Raw genomic sequence first — 19,057 nt, forward strand, 5'->3', positions numbered from 1 at the left:
TAATGAAATCCATATTCAAACTGGCTGCAACGATGCGAACCCTATGTCATGCCGAGTGAGTTTTTAATAATATATGTGGTTAGACATAAAACGGTCATTTATGCCTCTGCATACATGATTTGATTACTTAGAGAGTAACTGTACTGTTGAAAGCCAACTTGATCTATTATGTGCATCACCATCATACTCTAGCACTCTTATCTGCTCAGTTGAAAGTCATCTCCTCATGTGAAATATCCCCTGAGTTGTTGTAACACATATAGTTTTATGTCTTTATATATCAAGAAACATGACATCACATAAATGTTGATGAGCTTGTCATCTTTTAAATACAAAGTTGAAATTGATGCACTAAATCATTATAAAATTTTCACAAATAATGTAAGCAGTTACCCTGCGTAATTGCAATGTACTGAAAAGATGCATTACTGGTCATATCAAAAATGGCACTCTTAATCACGTTAGTATCACATTTCAACATTTCCAAGAACGCTTTCAACTGAATACATTGGAACTTATTGTGGAATTAACCAAATCACAACAAACTATAGGGGAAATTTTGGAAATTATCAATTCTGTCCTTATTTATTATTATCTGTTTACTTTTTCTATACTGAAGCTCATTAAAGAAAAAGAAGTATTGTAGTTTCTAGTCTTAGATTAATTTATAAATAAAATAAAGAGATGTCTTTTTAAATCGCTTGAAATCTTTAATCCTTTTTTGGCATAAATTAGGAGTAAATGATAAAGAGAGAGAGAGAGAGAGAGAGAGAGAGAGAGAGAGAGAGAGAGAGAGAGAGAGAGAGAGAGAGAGAGAGAGAGAGAATTTAAACAATGAAAAACACGAACTAAGTACATTTGAAATGTATATTATATTTAAAACCTCGAAAGATCAATCACTGCAACAAATTTTATCTATAAAAAGGTGGCTATAATTATTTTACCTAAACTGTTGAAACAACTATCATTGCTTTACCTACTACTGTGATATTTGTTCTTACAATTTATCTTTCTTCTTTAAGAAAGAGGCTCCAAAGACAGAAAAAAGAAAACAACAGTCACTGCCACATTCAGGTTTTCAAGGATAAATCGAGAATGAGACTCGATGAAGAAAACTCCCACAGCATCAGACACGTCATACAAAGAGGCTACACAGACAGCACCGCAGAATAATTCAAATTCACTTCTCGTGCTCCAAACACTGTGCGCCTCTCAACTCTATGTTGCCTGTATTACCCTGCCTCATCAAATCGCCATCCTGTTCCTAAAAGCTACACCAGCCACTCAAACCAGAGCACTTTATCATCGGTTTGTTCTTTTAAATTGTGCCCTCTCACAAAATCTCTAGATAATAATAATAATAATAATAATAATAATAATAATAATAATAATAATAATAATAATAATAATAATAATAATAATAATGACAACGGCGAGAAAAGTGATGGACTCCTAAGGAGACAGGATGGAACTCGGAACCTCACACTATAAAAACCATTCAGTCGAATAGGATGACTGCGATAGACCAGAACAAAAATAATACAGTAATAGTTTTCCACTTGCAGAGATAGACCCAGAACATGTGAAGATTCCATACGCAAACCCTTATAATTGGAAAATAATCATCGGAAACAATCAAAATGAGGGATCTTGTTTCCGAAATGCATGACGTCATGCACTTGATTTCAGGTGCATCATTATTATTAATAAAACTGACATCGAGAAGAACTACTATAAACAGACTGTCAAGGATGTTATGCTTAAACATCTACAATTTATTGGAGCTAGTTGCTAAAACAAAATGAGGCTGAAGACCATAAAATATTTGACTGGTTAAAATCTCAAGGAAAAACTGGACCTGGAGTGACACTAAAAACAGTGAGTGAATATTATGTTTGATTCTGGGATTTTTATGAGGAATTGGAAAAGCTGCAAAACCGTTCACAAGGGCATTTGTGTTCGTGTATTCTATAGCAGGATTTCATATGACTAAAGGACAAGCCTGACCTACACACACTACAGAACTGCATGATATAAAATACTTTTCTCTTTTATTGCAAGTTTTTGCAAGTTTCTGTAGCTTGCAAGACAAGATCATTCACTAATTTCGACCTGGCTATCAGTAAATTCTCTCTCTCTCTCTCTCTCTCTCTCTCTCTCTCTCTCTCTCTCTCTCTCTCCAGTCCATACCTGTGACCCCGAGTGGATCACTATCAAAAAGTCATACAGTTTTTCCTAGAACTCCGCTACCGACATTCAAGCTCCATCCTTCACAACAGCGACAAGATGAAAAATGAAACGACAAACAAAAATCTGTCCTTATTTCAAGCACCTACATGAAGATGGATGATGCTCATCCGCCCATCAAGATGGCTGAACATCTGGACACGCGATAACGCAATGTCAAGGCGATCCTTCAAGTAAGCTTTACATACTGTCGTCAACAGCCTTTAACAACAAGACTCTACTCTGCTATTATTGTCACTTGGGCATAAATGATGCCTAACCACTCTTTACAGGCTCTCTCTCTCTCTCTCTCTCTCTCTCTCTCTCTCTCTCTCTCTCTCTCATTAAACCTTCTAACTCTCTCATTATACCTTCTAATGCTGAACCCTTGGCGTTCCCAATAGCACCTCGCCTCAGCAAAGCATATGGTTAGGCAATTAAGTGAGCCATGATCATCTTTTTTTTTGTTCTTTTTTTCACCAAGTTACTTTTTTATGACTTCAATCATGGCAGAGATACAAAGGATGTTTTTCACTGTGACATTTTTTTCTTGTTTTTTTTTCTCTCTCTCTCTTCTTTTGAGAGTGAGAAACCATTGATCTTTATTTTAACTTTTTGCTTGAGTCAGATTGACACTCATATAGTAAGGATGGGAATAGGATTTGTTTACCTTAACTCTCCTTTGCTTTTATCGGCAAAGGACTGGAAGCACAGGAGAATATCACATCCCTTAAAATAAAGAAATGGAGGTGGAAAGGCAAAGAATATCCCTGGAGATCTGATACAAATACAAAGCCTGGCTTAAAAACAAAGACTGCACTGACTGCCATATGTTCTAGAAATCAGTCCTAGGAACTATGCTTACACACGTGAAAAAAGGTCGGCGACATAAAAAGAATCATTGCACCTAAGCTACGCGTCTTGCGGTAAATACCAATAATCGAGTATGAAATGCTAATGAATCAATAGATTTCTAGCATAATGCAGTTTCAAAAATTTTAAACATTTCTCCATGCATAATTCTGTTTATCTATTACTATATAAAACATGATGAAAGCACTCGTTAAAAACAATAAAAAAACAGCAAAACTGATAATTTGAAAAACTGTTCTTTCAGGTCTGCATGGTAGGGACGTGTTTAAAAATCGATTAACTTTATTGTTGTTGAAAAAAAATTTCAGCAAGTAAAAAAAAAGCAATAATCAGAAAGTTATCTTGCAACATGATTATGATGAAAGTTTTATCCAGGCAGTAAGAAAACAATTAACTAGTTACCAAGTTGCCTAAGGTTTGATTAGCTATTATAGGGCAATTATTTTATACTTTTCAAAGGTTAAAGACAGAAAGTTTAAGTCACCTTTTGAAAGAAAAATAGAGTTAATAGGAGTTACCCAGTCAACTGTAAAGAAACTAGCAAAAGGACCTTCCAATCTCCCAATGAATATGCAGGAATATATAAAGTTCGGAGTCAGAGAAGGAAATTACAATTTCTTCAATGCGAACGTCGAGATATATCGACAACGTACCAAAGCAAAGGCATCAATCAGTAACTCGAAAATGGCATAAAAGAAAATAACAATAAGAAACTTGTAACGGAACAAACTATAAGAGACCTTTTCGGGTTTTTAACAAGAAAATTAAGGGTCGTAAGCCACTCACCCATCGGAAAATAAACTAGCAATAATATGATAATTTAGTCACTTTAAAATGAATTAATATTAATGTTATAGTTGTCTACCTACTTCAGATGATGATGGAAAGCATTCAGTCACATATATATAGTCATACCAGCTATAAACAATGCTTAGACACTTCAAATGGAAAAAAACAATGCTTAGACACTTCAATTGAAAAAAAAACAATGCTTAGACACTTCAAATGGAAAAAAAACAATGCTACACTTCAAATGAAAAAAAATGCTTATACACTTCAAATGGAAAAAAAACAATGCTTAGACACTTCAAATGGAAAAAAACAATGCTTAGACACTTCAAATCGAAAAAAATGCTTAGACACTTCAAATGGAAAAAAACAATGCTTGAACACTTCACATGGAAAAAACAATGCTTAGGCACTTCAAATGGAAAAAAACAATGCTGAGACACTTCAAATGGAAAAAAACAATGCTGAGACACTTCAAATGGAAAAAATCAATGCTGAGACACTTCAAATGGAAAAAAACAATGCTTAGACACTTCAAATGGAAGAAAACAATGCTTAGACACTTCAAATAAAAAAACAATGCTTAGAAACTTCAAATAAAAAAAACAATGCTTAGACACTTCCAATGGAAAAAAAAAATGCTAAGACACTTCAAATGAAAAAAAACAATGCTTAGACACTTCAAATGGAAAAAAACAATGCTTGAACACTTCACATGGAAAAAAACAATGCTTAGACACTTCCAATGGAAAAAAACAATGCTTAGACACTTCAAATGGAAAAAACAATGCTAAGACACTTCAAATAGAAAAAAACAATGCTTAGACACTTCAAATGGAAAAAACAATGCTAAGACACTTCAAATAGAAAAAACAATGCTTAGACACTTCAAATGGAAAAAAACAATGCTTAGACAATTCAAATAAAAAAAACAATGCTTAGACACTTCAAATGGAAAAAAATGCTTACACACTTCAAATGGAAAAAAAAATGCTAAGACACTTCAAATGGAAAAAAAAAAAACAATGCTTAGACACTTCAAATGGAAAAAACAATGCTAAGACACTTCAAATAGAAAAAACAATGCTTAGACACTTCAAATGGAAAAAAACAATGCTAAGACACTTCAAATAGAAAAAAACAATGCTTAGACACTCAATGGAAAAAAACAAAAATGCTTAGACAATTCAAATAAAAAAACAAGTTCGGACACTTCAAATGGAAAAAAAAAAAAAAAAAAATGCTAAGACACTTCAAATGGAAAAACACAATGCTTAGACGCTTCAAATTGAAAAAAAACAATGCTTAGAAACTTCAAATAAAAAAACAATGCTTAGACACTTCAAATGGAAAAAAACAATGCTAAGACACTTCAAATGGAAAAAAACAATGCTTAGACACTTCAAATGAAAAAAAAACAAGTAAGTAAAGACAACTTCAAATTGGAAAAAAAACAATCTTAAGACACTTCAAATGGAAAAAAAACAATGCTAAGGACTTCAAATGGAAAAAAACAATCCTTAGACACTTCAAATGGAAAAAAAACAATGCTAAGACACTTCAAATGGAAAAAAAAAAACAATGCTAAGACACTTCAAATGGAAAAAAACAATCCTTAGACACTTCAAATGGAAAAAAAAACAATGCTAAGACACTTCAAATGGAAAAAAAACAATGCTTAGACACTTCAAATGGAAAAAAAACAATTCTTAGACACTTCAAATGGAAAAAAACAATGCCTAGACACTACAAATGGAAAAAACAATGCTTAGACACTTCAAATGGAAAAAAACAATGCTAAGACACTTCAAATGGAAAAAAACAATGCTTAGAAACTTCAAATGCAAAAAATCAATGCTTAGAAACTTCAAATGGAAAAAAATTCTTAGACACTTCAAATGGAAAAAAATTCTTAGACACTTCAATTGAAAAAAAAAACAATGCTTAGACACTACAAATGGAAAAAACAATGTTTAGACACTTCAAATGGAAAAAAACAATGCTAAGACACTTCAAATGGAAAAAAACAATGCTTAGAAACTTCAAATGCAAAAAAACAATGCTTAGACACTTCAAATGGAAAAAAAATGCTTAGACACTTCAATTGAAAAAAAAACAATGCTTAGACACTTCAAATGGAAAAAACAATGCTTACACTTCAAATGAAAAAAAAAATGCTTATACACTTCAAATGGAAAAAAAATGCTTAGACACTTCAAATAAAAAAAAAAACAATGCTTGAACACTTCACATGGAAAAAACAATGCTTAGACACTTCAAATGGAAAAAAACAATGCTTAGACACTTCACATGGAAAAAACAATGCTGAGACACTTCAAATGGAAAAAACAATGCTTAGACACTTCAAATGGAAGAAAACAATGCTTAGATCCTCCAAAAAAAAAAACAATAAATGCTAGACACTTGAAAATGAAAAAAAATTCAAATGGCTAGACACTTCAAAATGAAAAAACAATCAAATGCTAGACACTTCAAATGGAAAAAACAATGGCTCTTAGACAACTTCAAAAAAAAAAATGGACATGGAAAAAAAATGCTTAGACAATTCAAATGGAAAAAAAACAATGCTTATTGGACACTTCAAAATGGAAAACAACCAATGCTAAAAAAGGAACACTTCCAAATGGAAAAAAACAATGCTTAGACCAAATCAAATGGAAAAAAAAACAATCGCTATAAAAAAAAGACACTTCAAAATAAAAAAAATAAAAAAACAATGCTTGAAACACTTCAAATGAAAAAAAACAATGCCCTTAGGACACTTCAAATGGAAAAAAAAAACAATGCTTTAGACACTTCCAAATGGAAAAAAATGAAAAAACAAACACTCAAATGAAAAAACAAATGCAGACACTTCAAATGGAAAAAAATGCTAAAGACACTTCAAATGAAAAAAGGAAACAATCTTGAAAAAAAAAAAAACGCTTCCAAATTGAAATAAAAAAAATGCTTAGACTTCAAATGGAAAAAAAATGCTAAACACTTCAAATGGAAAAAAAACAATGCTTAAGCCGCTTCAAATTGAAAAAACAATCCTAAGGAAAACAACTTCTTAGAAAAACAAAATGCTTACCTTCAAAATAAAAAAAAACAATGCTTAAGACACCTTCAAATAAAAAAGAAAAAACGGCTTAGACATTCAAATGGACAAAAATCCTTAGACACTCTTCAAATGGAAAAAAAAACAATTGCTTTAGACACTTCAAATGGAAAAAAACAATGCTTAGACGCTTCAAATGAAAAAAAAAACAATGCTTAAGACCCTTCAAATGAAAAAAAAACATGTTCTTAGAACACAAATTCAATGGCAACAAAAAACAAAATGCTTAGACAACTTCAAATGGAAAAAGAAAAAACAATGCTTAAGGACACTTCAAATGGAAAAGAACAATGCCTTAGACACTTTTAAATGGAAAAAAACAATGCTTAGACACTTCAAATGGAAAGAAAATGCTTAGGCAGTTCAAATGGAAAAAAAACAATGCTTACACTTCAAATGAAAAAAAAACAAATGCTTAGACAAACTCAAATGGAAACGAACATGCTTAAAAAAGACAACTTTAAATGGAAAAAAAACAAGCTTAGACACTTGAAATGGAAACAAAGAATGGCTTAAAGAAAACACTTCAAATGAAAAAAACAATTGCTTAGGACCTTCAACTGGAAAAAAAAGATTGCTTAAAACACTTCAAAAAAAAATGGAAAAAAAAACCAATGCTTACACTTCAAACTGGTAGAAAGACATGCTTAGACCTTCAAATTGGAAAAAAACAAATCTTAGACACTTACAAATGGAAAAAAAAATGCTTCGACACTTTCAAATGGAAAAAAGCAATGCCAAAGACACTTCAATGGAAAAAAACAATGCTTTTAACACCTTCAAATGGAAAAAAAACAATCTTAGACCACTCAAATGAAAAACAATGCTTAGACACTTCAATTGCAAAAAAACAATTTGCTAAACACTTCAAATGGGAAAAAACAATACTTAGACACTTCAAATGGAAAAAACAATGCTTAGACACTTCAAATGGAAAAAAACAATGCTTAGAAACTTCAAATAAAAAAAACAATGCTTAGACACTTCAAATGAAAAAAAACAATGTTAAACACTTCAAATGGACAAAAAAACAATGCTTTCTACACTTCAAATGGACCAAAACATCTTAGACATCTTCAATGAAAAAAACATGCTTAAAACTTCCAAATGAAAAAAACATGCGTTAGAACACGTTCAAAATTGAAAAAAAACAATGGGCTTATACACTTCAATGAAAAAACAATGCTTGCCTTCAAATGGAAAAAAACAATTCTTAGACTCGTCAAATGGAAAAAACAATGCTAAGACACTCCAAATGGAAAAAACAATGAAAAACAGCCATATACACTTCAAATAAAAAAACAATGCTAGACACTAATAAATGGAAAAAAAAAAACAATGCTAGACCACTTTCAAATGGAAAAAAAAGAACAATGCTTTAGACACTTAAATGGCAAAAAACAATGCTCGACACTTCAAATGGAAAAAACAATGGCTTAGACACTTCAATGAAAAAAAACAACGCTTAGACACGTCAAATGGAAAAAGACACAAAAAACCAAAAAAAAATTGCTTAGACACTTAAATCTGGAAAAAAAAAACAATGCTTAGACACTTGAAATGGAAAAAAAGAATGCTTAGACACTTCAAATGGAAAAAAAACAATGCTTAGACACTTCAAACTGGAAAAAAATTTCAATGCAATACAAAGCTTAGACACTTCAAATGGAACAATGCAATTGCTTTAGACACTTCAAACTGGACACAAAATGCTTCTTAGACACTTCAATGGAAAAAAACAATCTTAGACACTTAAACAAATGGAATGGGCTAGCAACTTGCAATTCAGACACTTCAAATGGAAAAAAACAATGCTTAAGACAACTCAAAGGCCAATGCTTAGACACTTCAAATGGAAAAAAAACACAATGCTTAGACACTCAAATGGAAAAAAAACAACATGGCAATTATTAAAGGGAAAAAAACAATCTTAATAAAAAAAATAAAAAAAACAATGCTTAGACACTCTAAATGGAAAAAACAATGGCTTAGACCCACTTCCAAAAAAAAATTAAAAAACAATGCTTTAGAAAACACTTCAAATGGAAAAAAAACAAAATGCAAGACACGTCAAAAGATGGGAAAAAACAATTACTTTAGACACTTCAAATGGAAAAAAACAATGCTTAGACACTTCAAATTGGAAAAAAAAAACAATGGCTTTAGAAACTCAAATGAAAAAAAACAATTTGCTAAAGACCAAAAGGTCAAAAAAAAAAAATGAAAAAACAATTGCTTAAACACTTCAAATGGAAAAAAACAATGCTTAGACACTTCAAATGGAAACAAACAATGCTTAGACACTTCAAATGGAAAAAACAATGCTTAGAAACTTCAAATGGAAAAAACAATGCTTAGACACTTCAAATGGAAAAAAACAATGCTTAGACACTTCAAATGAAAAAAAAACAATGCTTAGACACTTCAAACTGGAAAAAAACAATTCTTAGACTCGTCAAATGGAAAAAACAATGCTAAGACACTCCAAATGGAAAAAAAACAATGAAAAACCAGGCTTAGACACTTCAAATGAAAAAAAACAATGCTTAGACACTTTAAATGAAAAAAAAAAACAATGCTTAGACACTTCAAATGAAAAAAAAACAATGCTTAGACACTTCAAATGGAAAAAAACAATGCTTAGACGCTTCAAATGGATAACAAAACAATGCTAAGACACTTCAAATGGAAAAAAAAGGGCTTAGACACTTCAAATGGAAAAAAAAGGGCTTAGACACTTCAAATGGAAAAAAAAGGGCTGAGACACTTCAAATGGAAAAAAAATGCTTATACACTTCAAATGGAAAAAAACAATGCTTAGACACTTCAAATGGAAAAAGAACAATTTGCTTTAAGCTTACATTCAAATGGAAAAAAAAACAATGCTTAGACACTTCAAATGGAAAAAAATTCAATGCTTAGACACTTCAAAATGGAAAAAAAAGAAAAAACAATGCTTAAAGACTTTCTTAAAAATGAAAAAAAAACAATGCTTAGACACTTCAAATGGAAAAAAAAAAACAATGCTTAGAAACTTCAATAAAAAAAAAAAACCAATGCTTTAGTACACTTCTAAATGGAAAAAAACAATGCTTAGCCCACTTCAAATGAAAAAAAAAAACAATGAAAAAAACAATGCTTAGACACTTCAAACTGGAAAAAAACAATGCTTACACACTTCAAATAAAAAAAAACCATGCTTAGACACTTCTAATAGAAAAAAACAACTAAGCTTAGACAACAATCAAATCCAAACAAATGAAAAAAAAAACATTCAAAGCAATGCTTTAGAACACCTCTGCAAAATTGCTTATAGAACAGCTTAGACATTGTGCACCACCTTCAAATGAAAAAAAAAACAAAATTCTTAGACCACTTCAAATGAAAAAAAAACAATGCTTAGACACTTAAATTGAAAAAAAACAAAATGCTTAGACACTTCAAATGGAAAAAAAAAACAATGCTTAGACACTTCAAATGAAAAAAAACAATGCTTAGACACTTCAAATGAAAAAAAAAAAATGCTTAGACACTTCAAATGAAAAAAAAAAACAATGCCCTTAGGACACTTTACAAATGAAAAAAAAAGAATGCTTAGCAACTTTCAAATGAAAAAAAAAAATGCTTAGACACTTCAAATGAAAAAAAAACAATGCTTAGACACTTCAAATGAAAAAAAACAATGCTTAGACACTTCAAATGGAATATAAACAATGCTTAGACACTTCAAATGAAAAGAAAAAACTCAGTTGGGAAAAAACACCTTCACAGAATGGTAATGAAAGCATCTTTCACTCAGGTAATAAAAGCTTGAAATAAAATTAAGATGAGCTCATTTAAGAATAAAAAATTTAATAACTTTCTATAATAAAGAGGAAAACATCAATAAAATAATCAGTGTCATCCTAGAAAACTACAGGACATAAGTAATGTTGAAGTCATTTAGTAATGTTAGAATAAAATATTTTGAACCATTCTGTTTACTAAGCCGTAATGAATTCCCACTCCCTAAATTTCAGAGTACCTATATGAAAAACAATTATTTGCAATATCTTATTTCATGTCGGAGATAATAATAAAGCAATAATAAAAATACTTGAATTTCTGCAGCAATTCGGACAACTGCGCACTATTAAATTTTAAGACATATTCGTCAATACTGCTTCATTTCAGCATTGAAATAATTTAATATTCAAAATAATAGACGAATGAAAATTCCCTGACCCAGGTGGTCTCGAAATTCATTCGAAGATTATTAACCAAAAATGCGATTTTTCTGAATGGGGAGGTACTTTTTTCACCTTTTCCAGCGGAACGAAATTTTTTCTTCTCCCAGGATTGTCATAAATGTGTTGTTATTTTCGCAGTTCTATTTCACTGTTTATATAATATATTCACGATCAAGCTTCGGATGAAAAAAAGAAATAAATAATTATATGAACAATAGCAGTAAACCATCCTCTAGACTGATCTACTAATAACAGCGACAAAATCTTAAATGACATCTGAGTAGAGCACAATAAATATAAGGAAACAATTCAGTCTTCGAAAAGTGTTGGATGATTTGAAAATATAGAAGGTTGGAAATTGCGTCGATTACGTCAGCACGGGCCCTAGCCCAATGAGTGTGGCACGCTTCAGGAAATAAAAAGTCCTATGAGATTTCCACAGAAAAGGTTAGTCGATTTAGAATAAAAGCCAACATGGTCCTTCGCCCGTTGGCTGCCTGTAATTACCGAAGTAGGGTGTTTAAGAGAATGAGAAGCCTCATGAGAATCACTGGACTTTTCCCAACTTCCAAGTAGATTTTTGAAAGATGGGAACATTTATTTTAATTATATATTTTTTCTGAAAAATTAATAGTTTATAAAAGTTTCTAATTGTAAATAATTTTCACTTTTTTTATGTACAATTTCCACTATGTAAATCTATTATTATGTATATCAAGGTAGTAAGTCTTTAATAAAAAAATAAAAAAATAGAAGATGGTGGTTGGTTTAGATTTATCTGGCAGTGAAAACATAGGCAATTCTTCAAAGGTGGCCTCTAAAGCAAGCAAGTTAAAGTTATACTGGAATACGAGGCCAGATGTGATGTATGGGGTCACCAAACAACGGGGACGATCACAAAGAAGAAAGTATCGATTATAAATGGTTAATTTAGTCATTCAAAATAACAGCACTATAAGCTTTATGTGCTAACTTAAAATGAAATTAACATAAGTTCATGAAGTTCGTTCGTTTACTATAAAAAATGATAACGTTAAAATATAAGAATAGGAATGTTACTGGTTGATGGATTTGGTATTTCTGATAGCATCAGAGCATAAAAGAATGGCTTATATCTATGATTATTGAAAAAAATCTTGCAATGATAACCTCTACCTAAATATATTAACGTAATTCATACATTAATAGGAATGCTTTCAATTTACCTATAAATGCTCACAGACACACTCATAAACAAACACGTCCATATATTATACACACATACATACATGAATACATGTACTATATACGTACATACATATATATGTATATATATAATTTAAATTACCATTATTGATGAAAAAATAAACAAGAAAAATTATATTCATAAAGAAGAGGACTTCTTAAATCTAAAATGGAAATTCATTAACATAACCAGCCAAGCACTCCGAACAATCGAAGTTCACCAAAACGGGATATTCAAACAGCAAGTTTGAATGTAGGCTGTATGATTACTGTAACCATTGTATGTTCATTGTTACGTTAACGAGTTGTGATATGATGACTCAGGGGGTACTTCATGAGTGATGAATTTTCGGACAAGCCAAAGGGAAATAAAACTCCCAGCAGAAAAAAAAGTCGCACGAGATGAAGGAACAAAATCTGACAAGGAAATAATGAGTTATAGTTACATAAATGCAAGAGTCCTTATGAACAGCTTGATCTCTCTAAATCCAATGTTATTGAATGATCTCTCTCTCTCTCTCTCTCTCTGACGCACCCACAAGCACACATTTACACAAGGACATCTACTAGCCTAGTACACCCATATGCACATTTGTGTATGAGACATCTTTGCTCATCTCAACGGATCACTGTGGCATTAAGTCACTGAAAGCAGCATAGCCATAACAGTAAATTCACGGCCTTTTCCAAAATGGAAAAAATAACTAAACAATTGCAATGGCTATCAAGATCAACATCCATTTTCTTATGATTTAATCCATGGTTACTTCATATATATCGCAAGAGGTAAAAAAAGAGATGTACAGCACATTACGAGAGAAGTAAATAAAAGATTCCACAATGACAGAAATAAATATCGGATAAAACCACAAAATTTTTATTTTCTAAGATATGAAATTAATCTCTAATGAATCAGACTAGTTTCGGTGGACTACTTCGCTACCGCATTATAAGCAAGTTTAGCTGACACTACGAGCTGTTGAGCTATTGTTGATCTGTCTGCAGTTCAAAACGATGTAAACAATGAAAATTTAAAAGAAAATACACATCCTTGCTTATTTGTTCCTAAGTCACGAACAAGTCTTTCAGTCCCGTCAAGCTTGGTCTAAATTTAAACCGAAATGCATGTGTAAGGTGATACGTAACAGCACTTGAGACAACATTCATATGCAGAGAGAGAGAGAGAGAGAGAGAGAGAGAGAGAGAGAGAGAGAGAGAGAGAGAGACATAATGGCTTTTAGACAATGTCGAACGCATCCCTAATCTCACTGCAAGTCCAAAAGATAAGTCCTGGTTTCACCCAATAAAATCTCAGAATCCATAATACCTTTTCCTTTTGTCATTTTCTCAAACATCACACAATTTTTCTCCATTTTTGACACTCATTTCTTGATTTATTCCGTCAGAATTTACATATTAAGAGACTGGAATAAAAAAAAAATTTGACCAAAGGCCAAGCGCTGGAATCTGTTAGGTTACTCAGCTCTGAAAAAGATATTGAAAGTAAAGGAGGCTTTAATGGTGTAACACGGGGAAAACCTCGCAGTTGAACTAGGAAACAATTGTTGGGAGAGGGTGAAAAGTCAGGTGGAAAAAAGAGAATATGAACGAAGGTACGGTAATAGGTATGACTAGGGCACTTCACCTCACCACGTGAGGTGCACTATCCCCCTACAGTGAAAATACTACGAAAAAGCGAAGCCTTACTCCAACATCTGAAAAACAAGTTCAGCAAAGAAATAGCAATTTTATTTCTACCAACAACAAAGAGGATATTACTTCATTTTGCCTTGTTACTCCCACACATACGTCCAAAGATAACACCTCAGATATCTGTGTCCTACCAGTCAGAAAGCATTCTTTGTTGACCTTTAGAAAGGATGCCAAGGAATAAAGCGGAGCTTGCGTCATAGCGTATAACGTGATCTCGCACAAAGCTCGTCTAAGTCCAATAAAAACATTAATAATTATCAGTGACACCAACGCCTAACTCAGTGAACTACCCGTTGAAATAATCCTACAGACCTTGCATTGCACAAAGATTAAAGTCGCGAAAAGAGGTTAGCAAATTGTCATTTTATATTACAATTACCAGCAATACAAAATGCGCACATCATAGTAGAAAATAAATAACAGGTAAACTAACTCTATTGTATCATTAAAAGAAAAACGCTAAATTAGGTCAACCATAATCAGAAAATATTGTAAAGAATTTCGTGTCCTGTACATCCATGAGAAGCCAATATCTACGAGTGAAAAAATGTGTTTTTATATCATCTTCAACGTTTGAACTGTAATGCAGGCAAAAACAAAATGTGTTGGACAATGCTTGCGAGTAAGCATGTCATAGACACCAACCATTTATTGACTGGTTCGAGTGTTTACAACTAACGTCCCAAAATCCACAGTCATAGATGAAAAAAATACTCGTGCATTGTATATATAATTTATAAAGGTGAAGTCTTGCCAAAAATTCCTCCATAACATTAATACAATTCATTCATTCTTACTACCGTCCGTATACTATTATAAAAGGTAAATGTAAAACTCCCACTTATTAAAATGAAGGAATAAATAAAAATAACCTTTGAAGAGGGCAACCGTCTTTAAATATCTAGAAGACTTAAGCATACAAACCTTGTGACGCAACGTGTCAGACACTTGTGAGGATATACAGAGGGCTTGTGATGTCAGAATTATCCTATATTCCTCAAACAGCATGATACCTTGGGGCTTCAGCATGTTTCCCAGCCATGTTTCCCAGTCTTTGAATAACTTGAAAGTTGTCTTTACATCCATATCACCATTCATCTATTGTTAAAAGCTGATTAAAAGACTATAAAGGACACCAAATTGTGAACTTTTCTCACTGTTAACATGGAAAGCTGCATACAATATTAAAAAGTTCATCTTGAGTCCTCCGCCATAAGTTTTAGCTTGAACTACTTAATGTTTTTAACCTATCTCGGAATGGCATTCTTTCTCAAACAGTACCAATAATCCCTTGACAATTATTAAAATGTCAATTTTGCAGGTGTTTTAGTGATAATTTAAATAACTATGATGAGGAAGAGTTAAGTTCATTTTCATGAACATGCTATAAAGCATGAAGATACTAATTTTGTCTTTATGGATGGCCCCATTGAAAAGGAGCACGTCACCCTTCGGCCTTTATTTGCGTTGCATATTAAAATGTGACAACTGCAATTATATATATATATATATATATATATATATATATATATATATATATATATATATATAAATTGTTAAGGGTTATCTTAATATACCACGTAAAACTAGTTTTACAGGCAACAGAAGCTCTCGAATCAATAATTCCATTGGTTTTGAAAACTTGCAAGTGGCTCTATATTAAAAAATGTTAAGGCATAAAACCTAATTTTTTTTTTAGGTACAAGCAACTTAGGGCATGCTTGGCACCAAAGAGGAAGGTAAGTTAGTTAATCCAGCGCCAAGTGAGCCAGTGAAGTATGTCCAAGACGTGGACTATTTTTTACCCTATCAGGAGGTGTTTGTTATGTATAGAGGAGTGTTGGGTTTCTATGAACCCAAATAATATGAAAAATGTTACGAGTGTTACATCTGGAAGGTATGAAAGACAGAGAGAGAGAGAGAATATCACCCAATCCCAACGTACATTTGATACTGTTTCAGATTGCGGTGTTATATCTCGAAAATATCTAAACTATGCAAGTTCAAAGCACAAACAAAAATGAGAATAAGAACAATGGCAAAATTCGTAACTCCTGTCAGATGTAGAGTTGTAATGATGCCAAAGACAACTAAACAAAAGTTTTGGAATTTTTGGAGTTTTTGGAATTCTTCACTCATACTGGTTTACAAATACGAAAATCCACACAAAATTTGACAGTTTTAGACATAATTGCAATTTTTATTGCTATAGTATTCATAATTTTAAACAGAATTGCTATTTTTACTGTTGTATTATTCATAACAAATAAACAGTTAGTCGGAGAGAATTACTCTACCGGCCCGGGTGCGCGGGAAGAAAATTTCAAACCAATCCATCCTAAGTATTCGCTGGTCTAGTGAGTGATTTTTTCTTTGATTTAATTTTTCCTCTGGTGGGAACGCAGGTGTAGTGACTTTAAGTTGCATTTTGGATTTTTGTCCATCTCACCGTGGCCCGATTTCTGTGAACTTTACATTGCTCTCAAAACTGCCGAAGTTACTCTCTGTCGAGACGACTCGGAATAAAAATTGAAATGTCATCAATTAATGTAGACAGATGGATATCTGTCACGAGTACACTTCCAGAAATCACTCGAAGCAACTGAAAAAAATTAAGCACTGTAATAATTTTAATGACAGACCATTTTATTTGTTTATGATCTCTACTGACAGAAGGAATGTCGCTGAAGTTAAATAGGAGACACTTTCAAAGTTCTCTTCCCTCATCAAAATCCTATAGGGTTTTTGTACCGAGGGTCTCTCTTCAGAATGGACTCCAACCTAAATGATAACGTTATCTCTGAAAGTTATTCTTCGTAAAGATTATGCTCATATAACTTCAGAACATTTCATCGGAATTTTTTTTTCCACTTTCGCCTAGCATTCTTAACGTAATTTCATATTCATTTTTGTCTGCTTCTTCAACAAGCCATCTTTGAATAAAGAGAATTAGCATTTTAATGTTTCACCTTTTAAGACTATAACAACTATTTTAATATCTGCAATGTTGTTACACCAGCCCTGAACACTTGAACAGTAATGATCCATTTGCCCATACTCCCTTCACTAGCCTTGCTTTTCCACTTCTCACCATTCACTTGCATTCGTATAATCAACATTCACGTATTTTCTGCAACGAAGGAACATAAGGCATCAGTGTTCACGTGAGTGTAACATAATCTATGCATCTATACAAGAAAATGCCATCACCAGCACAATGAGATTAAAAGCACCTAAATCAACATGGAAATTCTTGATATTCTTGAATGGCATTCCAAATACGAGCGGCGACGTCTAATTGCATCCCCGAAAAAGGAGAGAATGAAAAAGCCAACAACCACATTCCATCAGATACGAGTGCCATGTGACACATGATCATGGGCGTAAGCCTATTGGTAGAAGGGCTATTAGTTGGCTCATAATGGTTATAGCGTGAGAAAACTGCGTAGTGGCTTTCCAACCAATCAGCAGTGCCGGAAGTATCAAAACAGCGATATACTGTTTGGAACAAATAAACCAGGACGTTTATGAACAACAAACTGAAGGAAATGGTCGAGAATCTGAAGATTTACCAGTTCCCTTTATGCCAAGCGGTCTACCGATTCCAGTTGAAATTTCCACCAAAAAGCATTCCTTCACCCATAGTCGACCTTCCGGATATGGAATACTCGTAACCTGATCCGGAATTTTGATGAAATCGACCAAAATAGTTTTTGCAGATATGGTTCTAAAATATCCAAAAGATACGCGTCTTGTCACTGTGATTACTCTATTAACGAGAGGTATGCGGAAAAACTAAAAGGGGGACACTACAATTACACGATAATGATAATTACCTAATTCCTGTGAAATAACCTCTCTCTCTCTCTCTCGTGACATAACTAAAAAAACGAACGTACTTTACAACAATACAACCATACTGTATCTGTGAGCTACGAGTGGGAGGTTAGTTGTGGGGGGGGGGGGGGGGGGGGTGGCATAGATCTACCTGTTGAGTCATCAGCAGCCACTGTCTGGTTCTCCCTGACCCTAGCTGGGTTGGAGTGATGCAAAGGCTCTGTCATGTGTATATATTTTAGTCTCTAGGACATTGCCCCATTGCGCAATATCCTGTCCCTTATGAGCGTAAAAAACTTTTTACAATATCCATTAAATCCTGCAAAAGACAGTATTTACAACAGCGAGCTGGCCAGTACTGAAAATGGAAAATTTACGTAAACGAAGTAGAGAGAATTACAGAAGCAATTCTTTTAACATATATTTCTTTCCTTTTTGAGGCCTTGTTATCTGATTCGTAGGTTTGGACAGCTCGTGTCCCATGTCGAAATTTACATTCAGGTTTATCAAGGCCTTTCATTTTATGCTCATCAAAATATTCGAATACTTTTAAACTCTATTATGAAAGGGAGGGGGGGGGGGAGTGAAAGAATTCAAAACGTCTTCAGGCTTACCTTTCTCAAATATCAATATTGTACTTAAATAAATATCATATATTACTTATCGGATATGTGATTTTTAAAATAATTCCAGAGATTTTGAGCTTGTGCCACGCCGATTACCGTAGGTTTTGCGTGACATTGTGGATTAAACTACGACGATCCCTGCTGGACAAATCGAAGATTTTTGTGCATTACTCTTTTTATTATAAACTTTTTGAATTGTAATCGTAATATTAAGGATAATAACTGATCATGACATTCACAACAGTATTAAAATGATTTCGTTTGGTATGAATAAAAAAAATTAACATTATTGCCCTTAGCACATGGCTGCTGAACCGTCTGATCACTCACTACTTGATAACAGATTGAGGAAAAATGAGATAGCTATTCCCTCGAAATGAAAGCTGAAGAAAGTTAACGCCCGTAGGAAGGTAGTGCCG

The 19,057-nt window shown here is 32.7% G+C and overlaps 1 protein-coding gene across 6 annotated transcripts in view; it reads right to left on the reverse strand.

Annotated features, from left to right (window-relative positions):
* LOC135208471 (trichohyalin-like) overlaps positions 1-19,057 on the reverse strand; it is a 555,144-nt gene that overhangs the window by 485,214 nt on the left and 50,873 nt on the right. The window lies entirely within an intron of this gene.

The sequence above is a fragment of the Macrobrachium nipponense genome, chromosome 35 (genome assembly GCF_015104395.2).
Source record: "Macrobrachium nipponense isolate FS-2020 chromosome 35, ASM1510439v2, whole genome shotgun sequence".
NCBI lineage: Eukaryota > Metazoa > Arthropoda > Malacostraca > Decapoda > Palaemonidae > Macrobrachium > Macrobrachium nipponense.